Raw genomic sequence first — 16,918 nt, 5'->3', positions numbered from 1 at the left:
AAATTGCTCATCAAGCAAGATAAGTAGTTAAGGTCTAGAGAGATGATTTACATTTTTCAGTTATACTTTAGTAATCTGAAGGAAGGAACTGTATATTACAATGATTTTTTTCTCAAGTTGAACTGGTGATTGCCTTGGGATATATCCTTCACAAATGTCAAGAATCTGCCGTTATCTTATTTTGACTGGAGATAAGCAGTCTGTGTGTCCTTCATAATCCCCCTTCACACAGTCCCTTCATTCACATCTGCCACTGGTGGATCAAACAAGCGGCGGCTCCAAGCGAGGGGCACGGACCCCCCCCAGTACCAAGCTCCTATGGCACAGTCAAGGTGAAGAACCTTTCTAGCACTGAGACGAAGACGAGAGTCCCTCAAGAGATAAGTCACCCAATCCAGGATGTTCAAAATCAAGGGAAAGAGTGGCCACTACCTAGAAACGAAAAGTTTGGATCTACAGATAGAGTGAGAAATAAAGATTATTAAGAAAGGGAGCTAACTGTAGCTGGGTCATTCTTTCTCAAATGAATGGCTAGTTAATGTTCACTAAGAGCAGTTAAAGAGTTCAAATAATCTTACAGTTGCTTTTTTTAGAGTTACATTTTATAGCTTTATAGTTAACCCGTGTGTTCTTCAAAACTAAGGTACAGAGAGGATACGGCTATGAGTTGGGAGTGGTTATAAAATGGGGAGAAACATCACCTCAAAAGCAGAATCGGGTTAAAATTCTGTCATTCAGATGAAAGAACTGAGATACCAGCACCTGGTTTTAATCAGTTCGGGCTAAAAGGACAAGCTGTCTTTTGCAAAGAGTCAGGAATGCAAACCCTAAAAGCATCATCACAGACCAAACAAAATAATTCATGGATCATCCTCAAAACTTGCGGTGAGAGCACCAGTTCCCTCTTCCGTCCCTCACCCTTCCCTCAACCACTGCCTTCCTTTCCTCCTCTCCATTTCACTTTGCAAAATCTGACAACTGCCCACCCAGTAACCTCAGACCAGTTAACCTTGGAAGTCTCAATTCCCCCACCTAGCAAGGGTGGAGAAGGGACCCTTTCTTCTGTGGACAATGGTGAAGATTCCATGAGATAAATCGGTTAATACCTTAGCCTCGTGCCTATGACGTAGTAAGCAGTCAATAAAATGTTAGCTTTTTATTATAATTATCTGATTTAACAATTATTCGAGCTCTTGAGTGACCTTAAAGATATCAGTGACTTTTCTCTTATTTAATTGTATTTCTGTAGTATCTCTTACGGTAAGGCACCTGTTCAAAATCTAAATATCACAAGACTCAAGATCACTCCATAAAAGCAGATATTTTATTGTTCATAATATCTCGTGTTTACATAGCTTCAGAAAAGACTACTAGCTCTTTTTATACCTCTTCATGCTCTTCACCTATTCTGCCCATCCCCCCTCTCCCCTCCTCTTTGGCAACTAGCAGTTTGTTCCCTATACCTGAAAGTCTGTCTTTTTATTTGTCCATTTGGTTTTTTCAGATTCCACATATAAGCAAAATCATGTGGTTTCTGTCTTTCTCTGTCTGATTGTTTCACGTAGCATAATTCCCTCTAGGTCCATCCACTTGCTGCTGAAGGCAAGATCTCATCCTTTCTTATGCCTGAGTAATACTCCTGTGTGTGTGTGTGTGTGTGTGTGTGTGTGTGTGTGTGTGTCTGTGTGTATCACATCTTCTTTATCCATTCATCTATGGCTAGACACTTGGATTATTTCCATAGCTTGGCTATTATAAGTAATGCCACAATACACAGGGATGCATATATCTTTTCAAATTAGTATTTTTCATTTTCTTTGGATAATTAACTGGTAGTAGAATTACAGGATCATACGGTAACAGTATTTCTCTTTTTTAATTTTTTGAGGAACTCCCATACTGTTTTCCATGGTGGAGGCACCAATCGCATTCCCACCAACAGTGTGTGAGAGTTCCCTTTATTCTACATGCTCACCCAACACTCGGGATTTCTTGTCTTTTTCACAGTAGCCATTCTGACTGGTATGAGCTCTTATCTCATTGTGGTCATTGTGGTTTTGATTTGCATTTCCAGTATGGTGGGTGATGTCAAGCATCTTTCATTTGTCCATTGGCCATGTGCAGGTCTGCTTTGGAAAAATGTCTATTGAAGTCCTCTGCCCATCTTTACATTGGATTGGTGTGTGTGTGTATTGCATTGTGTAAGTTATTTATATACTTTGGATATTAACCCCTTATTGGATATATCACTTGCAAACACCTCCTTCCATTCAGTAGGATGCCTTTCTGTTTCATTAATGGTTTCCGTTTCTGTGTAAAAGCTTTTTATTTCATGGGGTCCCAACAGTTTATTTTTGCTTTTGTTTCCCTCGACTATCACCCTTCTTCAAAAGCCAATACTTCCAGTGACAGAGAAGGCTTTGCCATAAAGGGAGGGAGCTGGGCCTGAAGGCCAGGCTCTCTCTGCTACCATGCTGACCACACATTACAGGCCAGGCAGAGGCATAGCAACAAAACTAGATAAAAGGCCAGGGCAACATCTCCCAGCCTATTCCTCAAAACACAGCCTTTAGGAGACCATTTATTCAGGGCCTGTGATGCAGTTGTTTTGTTGAGAGAGATGTGAATATCCCGGGGGTCTTCAGGACACGTACAGCGCACGTCAGCAGCACTGTGGCATCTGGGAAATACTGGCCAAGCCAAAGCTTCCCACGGTCCCCTCGCCTTGTGACTCTATTATCACAGGGCATCGAATTCCATGGAGTCCTCTACCCCCTGCCCCTGGCCTTTGGGAAAATGCTGAACTATGGAAAATAAATTCAGGAAATAACATGAAAGTAGAAAGCATTTTACAGGAATAAAACGGACTCTTCTTTAGGTTAGATCCAGCTACAAATGCTACCTTTGGATCTAGTTCCCAACCTGCATCCGAGGGGTAAGACTCTTAGTGTCTTAGACCGGAGAACGCCTTCTGGACGTGTAGTCCTTGAAGTCCAGGCTGGAGAAAGCGATCCTGAGAAAGATACAGCCTCTGACTCCTCAGGCCTGTCTACCATTTTCTGACTTACTCTCTGATGGCCTGCACCCTTGTGACCTCAGCTCTCTGAAGTACACAGCCTATAAGGGGCAAACTCACACGCTCACAAATACACAGCTACAAAAAAAGGGTGACTGGCCAAAGGAAAAAAGCCTAATATACATGAAGGGGATACAGACAAACCAGAGCAGAGAGATCTCCTCCATGAGTTGCCATTTATTTTAAAGGGTCTCACCAAAAGCAGTCTGTTTGACCCTCACGACTACTCTTGAGACTGATTCCATTTTACAGGCAAGAAAATGGATGTCATGCAGCCAAGAAAACTTTTGTCTCCCAAGACAGTGGCCCTCAGACTATCCCACATGGCCTGGCTTGTTGCATTTTAGCTAACAGAAGCCAGTCTAGTGTGAGGGTGATAAGCACGGGCTCCAGGGCCACAGCACCTGGGTTTGAGTCCTAGTCTCCTATTTTCCAAACTACTGCATAATCCTAGGCAGGGTACGTAACCTCTCCTGAGCCTTAGGCTCCTTCGTCAATAAAATGGAAGGGGAATATCTACAGAGTTGTAAAAATCTGTGTTTTGATCATGTGTGCTAAGAGTGTTTGGCACATGGTAGACATGCAGTACACGGAGCTGTAGCTATTTTGAAGAAAACAAAACAAACCGCACTCCAGTGTCCACGTTCCCTCCAGGCACCACTTTACCCAGTATCTGAAGCATACCAGAGCACAGGAATGATAACTGCAAAGGTCGAGACCTCTGCACCACAAAGCCCTAAGTGATTTCTCAGGAGTCCAGAGGTGAAGGTAAAGAAAAATGGGATGTTAAGATCAATGGTAAGACTCTGGATTTCATGGACATGGAAAATTTCAAAATGAGTTAGTTTCAGCTTTTGCCACATTCTTATAAAGAAAAGAATGTTATAGCAACCAAAAAAGTCAGAAGGACATAATCTCTAAATTATGACCCAAGAGTAGACCACTGGCAACCTTATGGGTATTTTTGCTGAGGAGGTACAAAAGCTTCCTCACATACCAACTGCGGTTCCAGGTCTTGCAAAAGGCCAGTAGGAGAAAGACAGACCAGAACTAGGGATTGTCCCAAAGGAACTAGAATAAGTCCCCCTCTTTATAAGAACTGGAGCCTGTGTATGAGATATGCACCAGAAGAGAGACTAGGAAGAACGAATCTATAACCCCATCACAATACTTCTGACAGTGTATCATGATCATCTACTTTGACCAGGCTTTGGAGGAAAGGGACCTTGACTTATTCATTTCCTTATCCCTTATGAATACCCACTGTAGGTATCAATAAAATTTATTAAGTGAATGAATAAAAAAAGAAGGGGAAAATGAAACAGACTAGTTGTGGGTGGGAATTAGGGAGAGGGGAAATCAGAAAAAAAGATCAAACTAAGCCTGATGGTGGTATTAAGGAGGGCATGTATTGTGTGGTACATAAACAATGACTTTTGGAACATTGAAAAAAAACAATTAAATTTTAAAAAAAGATCAAATTCATTTGTCCATCTATCTCATATTCTTCAGTGACATTCTAACTCCCTGCTGGGCTGCTAAGTATTCACTTGCCTTGTTGGCAGAAGCATAACATTACTGGCTCCAAGAAACCCTCCTTATTTAAGTGTCAGTGGAGGACACATCAAAAGAAGTTAAACTCAAACCTCTTAAGCAGGCTTATTCAATAAGGATAAGAGACAAATCTAAACTCACACTTGAAGCATCTCTCAACAAACACATATTGCTACAAAGAAAAATTTTCCTTTCAAATCAAGCATGAAAGATACCAGCTTTGATATTCTACTCGCCCGCCTGATGAGAACTCTGAATCGCACACATACTGGAATTGAGATCCTGTTGTGGAAAGATGTAAAATTTTGCCCCCAGGGCCCAAGTTCATAGATTTTAGGTAGGCAAAATAGATCATTTCAATGGAAGAAATGAAATCTCAGGAACGTCAAGAACAATCTTTGAAAATCTGGGTCTTCTGTCCACATCTATCCTTATTTGGTAGATGACTGAGTGGCAACTAATCCCCACTTTCTCTAAGCCTCTGCCTTCGGCTCAGGTCATTAACCCGGGGGTCCTGGGATCAAGCCCCACATCAGGCTCCCTGCTCAGTGGGGAGTCTGCTTCTCCCTTTACCTCTCCTTCTGCCCCTCCACCCTGACTTGTGTGCGTGCACACACTGTCTCTCTCTCTCACTCTCAAGTAAATAAATAAGATCTTTAAAAAAATATATGAAATCGATTATGGGATGGTTCCTTCTTAATTGATATTTTCTCAAAACGTATCTCCTGGTCGTATGCTAATGACAATGATCCTATTAACGCAGCTATAGTTTATCTGATTTGCCACCTTTTCTGCCATGGAGATTATACACAAAGGGGTAGTCACCGAAAGCAACCTTTTACAAAATCTCAACTTCCTGCCTTCCCGCTTGTTACTGTAAGAAGGATGAATTATTTGAGATTCTGTGGCCTAACCTACTTACTTCCTCTAAAGGAGGAACAGAAAATGAAATATGCCTTTCAAGAAAAAAAAATGTACATAGAAAACGAAATCACAAACTGACATTAACAGGCTTATGGCATATTTAATATACTCTCATCAAATGCTTTTATTGGAAGTTCACTTTTAGTGTGGAGGGCAACATATCTCGATTTGAGGCAAAAATATCCTGACAAGTGCTATCATATCATCAACATCACTACACTAATAGAGTCATAATAGAAATGTTACACCCATTAAGGGGACTCAAAGGGCATAAAAAGAACAAGAACCTGTCTGACACAGATATGTCCATGCTTATGCAAAATATGCAGAAACTCAAAAAAGAAAAACTAAAAGTAGTATCTTGTTCTTTTCTCTTATTTCATTTCATAATTTTTAAATGCTAAAAGTGGGATCTTTTTTCTTACTCACTTCATATTTTTATAGAACACAGAGCTAAAATTAAGAGATTTACACTTGATTTCTCTTTTGTATCTAATAAAGTAGATGTGACCAGATTTTATTTCTCTCACACGAGTCAAGTCTATAGGTTTATCTTGATAACCATTTGTAGCTAAACTCCTTATCAACAGATTGAACAGCTAGGCCTCAAATCCACCAAATAAGAACACAAAGCAAAAGGGTGAATTATTTCGACCGCTTAACAACCTGACCACACTGATCTCTTAGGAATTTCAATTCATGGTTCAGGGTTCAGTCAGTGTAACAGATGAAGGGAAAATAATCAAATGACTTTTGGGGCCTGAGCAATCCTACTCAAAATGTTCTACTACTGAAGGAGTTTAACGTTACAAAATTACACGTAACATAAAGCTACCGTCCAATCTTAAAACAGCCTGCCTGTAGCACATGCTCAAAAAGGTTTATAGAGACAGAGCTCCCTTAAAGGAGAAACCGTCTATTACCCTATGATCAATGTGTGCAGGGGTGTCCTTCTACATCAGACTGGAGCTCCATCTGATGGACCATAACTCATATACCAGAGATACTACCTGACTCCCACTGCAGTACAGAAACAATGAATAAATAGAGACTCTTCCCTTCATCTGGCAAGCATGAGCATACTCTTCTGGTTAAAGAGTATAACAGTTACCATAGCACTGTTGTTGAATGTATTATTAGTCATATTTCCTGTTTTCTTTTTTTTTTTTTAATTTTGATTCCAGCATTCTATACTCAGCCCTGCCCCCCTACTTCTCCCCACCAATATCTCTCTACCTCCATTTATTTTTCTTCTTCCCTTTAATAATCCTGCTTCTGAGAAAACTCCATCATCTTTTGTGTTCACTTTAACACATTTAGGTCCCATCCTTTCTACTGACTGAATGATCCACATTTTTTGGGAACTAACCCTACTGCCTCATCTAGTCTCTTCCTACAAAGAACAAGTGAAACCTTTTTCACATATTCTCATATTAGGTATGAGAATTACCTAAACTGAGTTATGTTTTCTTAACAGTTTATAATCATTTCAAGGCCATGAGCCAGACCAAGGTGTTTCTTTCAGTATAGTTCAGTAATTGGTCTTTTCCCAATTCTTGCTTTTAAAAAGAAAAAAAAAAGGGAAAGGGAAGAGATAAAGTTTTCTTCCCATTATTTTTTCTGATACCTGTTTGCTATTGCTTATCTTAGTAAACCAATCTATAAAAGTGAGCACATTAATCTGGAAATGTGTTTTCTTAAAAATATTCTAAGAATTACTTTTTCAAAAATTAGAAACTAAAGACCTAACAAGATAATCATAAGCCAGTATCAGTTTCCCTGGTCCCAGCCCTTTCAAACTGAACTTAGACTATTACTAAGTATCTCTGAGCATCAGTTTGCTCTAAAAGTAAAATAATATCAACTCCTCAAGGTTAGGGAAAGTGTTAGAGATAATAGTGCCAACACTAGCACCTGGGAAGACAGAAGGCATTTAGCATTTGTTGGATATATAAATAAATGAATGAATGAATCAAAGAATATAAAGTGCCTAGCTCAATACCTGACATTCAGAAGGCACTCATATACAATCACACTTAATAGAGCAACATTTGGCAGTGTTTTACAGAGGGCGACCCACCTCCCAGGTCCTTACCATAGTAATAGATTCAAGGCCACATCCAGTGGTTCCACCACAGTACTCACTGTGCTCATCTCTACCCTTCTGGAGCAGGAGCACTGAACGGTGGCTTTGTTTTGCTAGTCACCACTGTACTGTACGTGGTGCGGGCTATTTCCTCAAATGGAATTACGAACACATGGAGGCCAAGGTCTGCTGCTTTCTTTGTAATGCCCTAACCCATTCATTCATTTGACGCTGTTTTAAGTGAGGATTGTGAAGCACTCTTCAAATGAGACTTCCAAAACCTAGGTACTCAATAAATATTTGTTGATTGACACAAAATCTGGATTACAGGAAGAATAATAATAAAGGAAGCACGTAACTATTATGTATAATACACATGTAATTCCTCCATCACTTTCCAAGTAACCAATTCTAGGTCCACTTTTAAGGAAGCTCTCATCCAAGATCACCCAGCTTCATTCAAGTTCCTCTCAAAAGTCCTTGTTCTTCCCCCAAACCACCCTGTCTCCTCAATGGGGAAATTTCTTATATGTCTTTCTCATTTTGACTTCATAAATCAAACTCACTTACATTGTAAGGGTACCTTTTTCCTGGTGTTTTGTTTCATCTACTTGCTGTATAGCTGCTGCTACAATCAGTACAAATTTAGTACAAATATGCCACTATTTACTCATGTCCTCACGTATCAGTAAAAATTAACTTACTGAAGGGACAACCTGAGAATATTCCTGTTGTATAATGAGATCCTTTACAAAATTTATCTTCTACAGATACCCTGAATTTCAAGATGTCATATGCAAATATACACACATACGAAGGTATAAATGTTCTCTTTAAACACGGTGTCCCCCAAATTCTTGTGAGGAATGAATCCCTCAGTGTGAGCAAGTAGAGCAATCTCCACCAGAAAGTTATCTTTGTGAACACACTAGTCAACGCAGAAAAGAACTACCCAAACCCAGTACCGTCACTGGATATACAATTCAGAAATTTCATGATCCTGGATAAAGAGCTTCATATTAATTTCTGAAGATGAAGCATTAAGAAAGGGATAGAATATTGTATATACAATTATACAGCACTGTCCTCCTCACTGAACCCAGGAATCTGTTTCCTGACTCATTGGCTCCCAAGAGCGCAGGGTCCCTTGACCAAGTGGAGCTGCTATATTCTTCTTAACAGCTCAGAGTTGTGTCCACTCCTGGGGTTAGGGTCCAGGAAACTCAGGGGCAAAGACCTAGTCTTTTGGTGTTCAGCACTATAAGAGCTCCACAAAAACTAGTTAACTAGGGGCACCTGGGTGGCTCAGTGGGTTAAAGCCTCTGCCTTCAGCTCAGGTCATGATATCAGGGTCCTGGGATCGAGCCCCGCATCGGGCTCTCTTCTCAGTGGGGAGGCTGCTTCCTCCTCTCTCTGCCTACTTGTGATCTCTGTCTGTCAGATAAATAAATAAAATCTTTATTAAAAAAAAACAACAACTAGTTAACTAGTAGAAACATTATAAGAGGGATCATTCAAGTTACTCATCCTCCAAACCCCAAAGGTACCCTTGTTCCATATTACATAAAGTAACTTCTCTTATAAATTTCCCATCTTAACTGCATCTGCAACAAAATGCCTTAATTGAAATATGTGTTCTTAGAAATAAACTACCAAACAAACCAGGAGAAACTATTCAAGAACCAACCAATGAATTCAACAGGACACATATTTCTTCTTCCCCTACTATTGGGTTTTTGAATTCTTGGAACAGTGATTGGATAATCTACAAAAGAAGAGAGATGAACTAAAACTTGTCAGGATTTGTCAAGTTCAGTATCAGCAAATTGAGAATGATGACAGTCAATCCTTGCGACTTTTTTTTTCTATTTAGGTAACAGGTAGTTGGTTATAATTAGAATAAAGTAGCAAAGGGGTCTAAAAAGCATTAAGTGAGGTGTAGGGGAAGTCCTGCATGGACTTTTCCCTAAATCCACAATCATCTGCAGGACCCATTTTCTGACCCCTAGAGTATAAATCTTACTACCCCAGTTAGCTATTTTCTCATGCTCATTTCCCAGCAGACTCACACAACTAAAATATTAATTACAGCACATGAATTCCCCTCACACCAACCCTTCTACTTTCACTACCCTCCCATTTCCACAACTAGGCATCATTTTTAATTTGACTTATTTCGCTTACTCCTACCTTTTAAATGACCAGATTGGGATAAATACATTTCAGTTTATATTTAGCATCATGTTAAAACATGGTCCCTTCCTGCAATGAGCCAACACTATTAAAGATAAACTATTTTTTTCCTAAAGAAAAGAAATATCCCCCGGAAGTATTGTGACAAGTCCCCATAATATATATACCAGAAACCAATGTCATCATTTCAGCCAGGATTTAAATCACTCTGTTCTGCCCTTTACAACCTACTTCCTGCCCTTCACAAAACCTGACTAAGGTAAAATGGTAATATGACTACCAAACATTTGAATAAGTCTTTATAATTCTCAAAACCTTACTTAATTTTACCCTTTCAACAAAGGAAGTGAGGCAAGCACTGTTGCCCCCATTGTCCAGATGGAGAAATCTAGGCTGAAAGAGGTAAAGTGACTGATAAAATGTGATACATTTAGAGGTCAAACTGTCTTCTGATTCCCATTCTAGCACTCTATCCACAGCCACACTCTATCCACAGTGAAAAAAAGAGTCACTGTCTTCCACCCGGCATGTCCAAACACGAAACTCAACACCCTAGGAAACATCTTCTACTCTGCTTATACTCTACTTCCATCTGCATGATCTTCTAGGAGTTGTTCTCACCCCACCGTCTCTGTTGCATCACCCACACGGACCTCATCTATTTATTTCACTAATTACTCCACTCAAAACCATCCACAAGCAGAAAATGACAACGAACTCCTGTTAACAATCATTTTTACACCAGTAATTATTCAGTGTTGACATCTAGGCCATACCTATCCTCGTTCTAAGATACCCCAATGAGGATTATTAGTCTTACTCATAAAAGGTAGGTCTAATTGATTTTGTTTTATTTGTTTTTGCTGAACAAGAATTAGCAACTCCTTTAACACTTAAGACAGATCAAATAAAAAGAAGCAAAAAAGGAGAGGAAAAAAATTAAAGGGAGAGGGGGATTATAGGTATAACAAGAAAGCAATAGAGTAACACAAATATACTTTGATGGTTTACCTACAGCAGGCTGCCCTCTTTGCCTGAGAACAACCTTTGTCCTGAAAATAGGCCTTGAATTACTGGAGATAAACCAGCAAGAACCCTCCAAAATTACCACAGGGATCTTATTAGACAACAGCCATATATTCTGTGAAGATAGTTCAAAAGTTGACAAGTCTATGTTAATACAAAGGAAAAGTCACTACAGCCTTTTGACATGATATTTGGCACAAGTGGGGCCACACTGGATTTAAGCCACAAAAGTTAAATCACTTAAATACCCCAAAGCTCTTGTTGTAAATTTCACCTACAAAATTTTAACAAGTTCCAGAATCTTCCATATCACTGGGTTACAACAGTTACATTAACTTACAAGTGCTTTGTTCTAGTTTTCCCATTTTTTCAATTCCAAGGAATAAAATTATTTACTTTCAGCAGAAAACAGGTACAAATGAAATGCAAATTAGGAATCTAGTAAAGGAGGCAGTACATAAATTATCCAGGACAATCTCAGAACTTTTCCTACTGTTTTACTTGAGCCTCAATCACACTTCACATCAAGACTTTCATGCATTCAAAGCAGCCACCACAAAATGATGCTTTTCTGCCAATACTGCCCCACATTCTCCTTCCTGATTCCCAAGCACAGCTTTTAACGTTTGCAAATATACCACACAATTTGTTTCGACAGGCAAATCTTACCAAGTGGTGGTGAAGAAATAACTCTCCAGTGGTCTTTAGGATTGCTGTCCACCCCCCAACACTTCTCCTAAAGGTCCAGCACTAACTGAAAGAGTGGAAAAATAAAATCAATGCATTGTCATAAAAAAGCTTTCAAGTCCACAATTAATATGTTTAAATTTTGAATCACTGACTTATTGCATAATTTCACACAATACCACTCATTATATTAAAAATAAAATAAACTAGTTCTGGATGAGATGAAATGGGTCTTACCATTCTTACTCCCTTATCCTAAATTCCTAAATTAAAGATTCCCCCTTTGTATGAACAATACATGAAAGTTACAGGGATCATTTGATTCGACTTCAATTTTTCTCAGTGCTCTTATTTTTAAAATTAAAGTTACTTCTCAGAACAAACACTGGCAAATAAATAGATATTATGTAAGCAATTTCCCCCCATGTATGTAAATGTTTAAATCACAACTTAAACACAATGTATTCTGAAAATAATGTTTTAACCAGTGAAACAAAATTACACTCTTAGAACTAAAAAGGACCACTTACTTTATGACTATATATAACTGCACGGTTAAGAAACTAAGTACCAGTCTTTAATTTTATTTACCAGAGAATAAAATGGTCCGTTTATATAAAAGACAAATTTCAATCACAGGTCTCCTTCATTTTTTTTCAAAGTTTTAAACACTTCGCATTTTTATTAACATTCCAAATGAAACGACCTGCTGTGACTCTTGATTGATTAAAAACAATACGATGATAAATAAAGACAAACTCTTTCTAACCCAGTTATGGACCCATCTCAGATCCCCGGATAAAAGCAAAGCGTTTTTCCCATATAAATGCAGAGGGATCGATGCTACAGGCTCTGGATCGTCAGAACTTATCTGCTCTCCAATTTCCTAAACCTTCTATTTGTGACCGGCATCCATTCACACAACATCTGGCTGCTCGCTCAGGTCTTCTAATTACTTCCACGTCTGAACAGACTACGTAGCTACAAGCAAAGGCCAAACTTTGCTCTCGGCCTTCCGAACTTAAAGATGCGTTTAACCACTAGAGGTCTCCCCTTGGCCAGTTTTGCATGTTCGCTATTTTGCTGCACTTGAAACTTTCCGGAGAAATGCTCTACTCGAGTCAGTGTTTTTCTAAAAACTTGCGCAAAAATCCACGCGACCGAACTAGCCAGTACAGAGACTCTCGGGCTCCACAAACCAATACAGATATCACAAACAACGCTCTAGGAAAATCAAAATTAAAATTCGACGCACTCGCCCAGCCCTCGCCCGCCCCCCCCCCACCCAAAATCTTATTTCTCATCTCAGTTTCCCTTAACTTAAACTTAGAACAATTAAAAAATCTATTTTTGTTTCTGTAGACTTTGAATGATTTCTAATGCATTTTTCTGGCGGTGGACCCGAGGTGGGAAAGGAGCGGGCCAAGGGATGCAGGGAGGGGGAAGGGCCGTGCTCACGGCGCCCGAGGAAGTTGCATAAGGAAAGAGACTCCGTTTTTTGGGTCCCCTCAAAAAATCGGCGGGGAGGGGGAGGAAAAGGAAGCGGGGTGGGGGGGGGGAGGCGGGGAGGAGGGAAACTGAAGCGACGTTTACCTTCGTCTCCCCGTGGAAGGGTGGGGTAAAGGCTACGGTCTTCGCGACCCCGGAGGGCGGCTCGTTACCCCCACCTCTCTCCGTGCGCAGACGGACAAACAGATACCCTCACCCCTCCGCGGAGAAGGCGGGGAAGAAACCGCCTGCTTTTAAACTTTCTCTCACGGTCGCACTGTGGGCCATGCTTTGACCAGAAAGGGGGGGGGGGGTAATCAAAAGGCCTTTTTCTTTAAAGATAATTAAAGTTTTACCACCAGCACAAAAGTTGCGTCCTCCCCCCGCCCGTGCCACCGTGCCCCCCCACCCCCTCCAGGGCTCACAAGTTTTCCTCCCTGTCCCCCCCACCCGCTCGCGGGGCGCGCGGCGGATGGCTCGGCTCCTGCGCTTCCCGATCCCCACCCCCGCCGGCCTCTACTTCCCCCCCGCCCGGCCGCCGCGGCGCGAGGACGGCCCGCCGGGCCCAAAGCGCGAGTGTGCAAAACCCATTATTCCGGAATGGCACACGCTCGCGGCGCGAAGCGGGCGGCGGCCCGACCCGGACCCCACTCTGCCTCCCCAATATAAGGGCGGCGTAAACAAGTTGCAGGAAAAGCAGCCCCGTGCCTCCCCCCGCCCGCCCGCCCGCCGCCCCGGCGCGGCCGCCGCCGCTGCCCGCCGCTACCGCCGCCGCCGCCTCCCGACACACGCCCGCGCCCGCACCCTGGCCGGCGCGGCTCGGCACCGAGCGGGGCGAACGCCGCGACGGCGCGGGCTCCCGGCCCGGCCCGCGGCCCGCGCCCTCCCCCGCGCGGACGGCCGCGGCGGGCCCGCGCCGCCTTGCTTCCCGAAGCACTTTCCTGCCTCGGGCAGAAATAAACCGGAGGGTTTATTTTTGTGCAACTTTCCCAAAATGGCGGAAATTGGAGCTGATCTATATGAAATTCTCACACAGTCGGTTGGGAAGGGGGAGGCGGCGAGGAAGCAAACGCAAACTCTCGGCCGCCGAGCCCCGCCGCGGGTCCGCGAGTGTGTGCGTGCGTGTGAGTGTGCGTGTGCGCGGTGGGAGTCGGGGAGGCCTTTCCGCCGCGCACACACACAGCACACGCCGGGGAGACGCGCCTGCACATTCAACCAGTCCATTCTCCGCAGCCCGAGCGGGGAGAAAGTGGCCCGGCCTCTTTTCCCACTGCCTCGGTCTCCCGTACTTGTACTTCTCGCGCTCGCTCGCTCACTCGCTCGCTCTCCGGTGCGCGCCCGGCACAAAGGCCACACGGGCGGAGGGGGCCGCAGGGGCGGCGCGCGGGGCTCGCGCCTCCCGCCGCACGGATCCGCCGCCCCGGCCGCCCCCGCGCCCCCCGCCGGCGCCCCCCGCCTCGGCGGCCGCGCTCGCCGCCCGGGCTGCAGCTCCGCGGCGCCCACTCGGGCACGCACCCCGGCGGAGCCCGGCGCCGCCGCGCTCCCCCACCCCGCGCCCGGTGTCATGAAAGCGACCAAAGTGACAAGCTCGGGGGGCGCGGGGGAGGGGGCCCACACGCATCCCGCCGCCTGCGCGCCGGCGAGAGCCCGACGCGGCCGCCTCGCCCCGGCTCCCTTCAGCACGGCCCCCCACACCCTTCCCCGTGTGCGCGCAAAGAAAAAAATACAAGTCTCTCCTCCCCCCATTTTTTCCTTTCTCTTTTCTCTCTCTTTTGTTCCTCTTTCACACTCGCACTCACTACTTGAGAGTGAGATGCCCAGAGACTCCCCCTCCAGCCGTTTCCGAGTCACTTGCCCACTTTTTTCCCCGGGATTAAGTTTTCTCCTCTTTCCCAGAGGCGCAGAGAAGTGGGGGAGAAACCCCTTCTGTCCTTTCCCCTCCCCTGATCTGTTTCACAAGACGAGGGTGCGCTTCCTTCTCTCCATAGGTCTCTTAACTTTCATCCTCACCCAGAAAAATAAATGAATGGCTTTTGCACGGACCAATCTTCTGATTAATTAGAGATTAGATCCGATCAACCGCTTCTTACCCCCAAATTTTCTCTTTTTTTTTTTCTCCGTCTCACGAGTAGTCCTGACAAATGGTCCAGGGCTGCGGGCGCAGTGCGCATGTGCGCGTAGAGTCAGGGCTGGGGAGAGGGGAAACTGCGCTGGTGCTGGTGCCGCCGCCGCCGCTGCTGCCGGGGAGGCTCGCTCTGGCTTCCCTGTTACTGCTGCTGCGCCTTCGCCGCTGGAAAGCAGCAATAAAGCCGCTTGGCAAATGCAGCTGCCCGCAGATACTGTTTCAGGTGCATCTTTTCAATATCCTTGTCACCGCCTCAGAGCTGGTTCAAAAACAGTCAAAACAAATATGAAAGACTGCTCAGGTTATAGATTTCTTTGTCTGTTTTTCACTTTACTTTTTTTTTTTTTTTTAAGGCAATTCTCAGAGCAGCTAATCCAGCATGTACTGTAAATGTATTCATTCAGCCATTAAAGAGTGGGCCTTGGTCTTATGCAAACATTACCGAAAGGCTCAATGCATGCCACAGGTCATGAAAAATAAGAAATAAAGTTGTAAGCTTCCAAGCGGTAGAACCTCCCCCTGTTTGAGGACTGGAAGAAGGCACGGGTAAAGTGTGTGTGTAAAACTTGCGTGTTCTTTCAGTTCCTCAAATGTTGGTCTTTATGGACAGCTTCTACATGTTAGGCCTCTGTTGTGAAATATGTTTAGATTCGCTCATCAACTTAGAAATCGGTGTTTCCAGACCCGGGCAAAAGGCAGAGCGAGGGCTACCCTCTTCGTGCAACCAGTCAAGAGCGCTGAGCCTTCCTGAAGAGCAAAACCTGTCTTTGTTAAGGCGTCAAAACTAGATCAAGAGAGAGTATTGTATTTCAGGATTGACAGCCTTCCACTTGGTGACTGCAGGCCTCCTTTTGGGCAGCTCACCGTTCTCTTTTTCTACCAGATGCAGGTATTACAAAATAATTTGTGTAATTGAAGTTGTGATAAGCATTGTAATGTTAATAACAGTTGGCAATTCGAGGGGAAAAAAAATCAGAGTAGCACGTGTGATTTCCAGAATGGCAAGAAGCAAGTCTTAACATTTTGCAAGGGTGGGAAAGAAAGAGAAAAAGGCTCCGGCCCTCGGAGTGGACTATTTATTTTGCATCTCGTAAAGGGTAAAGGAGGCCTTTTTCCAGAATTGCTGCCTGAGGCCTAGAGTTTAAATATATCACAGATGGAAATACTGTATTAAAAATCCTTCTTCAAAATGTAAGTAATATTATTTCTTGATTGATTTTTTTTTTTAACTTAAGGAATGTTCCTTGAACCAGTTTCAGAAAATAAACTGTTAATTTCTTCCTTTAGGACCATGAAATTACCCTAGAGAAGCTGACCACCCCACAATTTCTTCTGTTGGTATAGTGACCAAATTCTCCAAACCAAAAATCAGGACATAAGCCTTGCCATGTACTCAAGAACAAAGGAACAAACCCATGAAGCTGAAATGAGCTTATAAAATATGCTCATATGTTGGGCAGCCATCAGTTTAGGGGTGCGAAGTGGCACAGGCTGGGTTAGTGAGAGCTATCGATAATCTGAGACCACCAGATAACTATTGATTTCACCCACTACATCCAACCCTTTTCAGAGCTGCTCCCAAACAGCCTAATTAATTGATCTGAATTTCAGCTCCTCTCCTTTTCTCCTTAGCCCTTGAATAATAAGCAGTGAAATGGCCAAAGGCAGACTGTAGGAGGAGCCAAAAAGAAAGACCATGAACTATATGCAAAACTAAGGCCGGACCACCTCCCCACAAAAAACCCTAAACTTTAGATTT

At 43.2% G+C, this 16,918-nt stretch overlaps 1 protein-coding gene across 7 annotated transcripts in view; it reads right to left on the bottom strand.

Annotated features, from left to right (window-relative positions):
• Positions 1-15,263, bottom strand: part of L3MBTL3 (L3MBTL histone methyl-lysine binding protein 3) — a 111,799-nt gene extending 96,536 nt beyond the window's left edge. For 2 of the 7 annotated variants that reach the window (XM_059400706.1, XM_059400712.1), the window contains exons 1-2: positions 15,125-15,263; positions 11,529-11,613 (exon numbers count right to left, since the gene is read on the bottom strand). The gene's annotated coding sequence lies outside the window, so the exon portion shown is untranslated. The other 5 variants (XM_059400708.1, XM_059400709.1, XM_059400711.1 and 2 more) reach the window with 5 other exon arrangements.
• Positions 15,264-16,918: the final 1,655 nt, after the last annotated feature.

The sequence above is a fragment of the Mustela nigripes genome, chromosome 5 (assembly GCF_022355385.1).
Source record: "Mustela nigripes isolate SB6536 chromosome 5, MUSNIG.SB6536, whole genome shotgun sequence".
Taxonomy (NCBI): Eukaryota; Metazoa; Chordata; class Mammalia; order Carnivora; family Mustelidae; genus Mustela; species Mustela nigripes.
The sequence above is the reverse complement of the archived record's forward strand: the minus strand, read 5'-3'. Positions and strand labels throughout refer to the sequence as shown.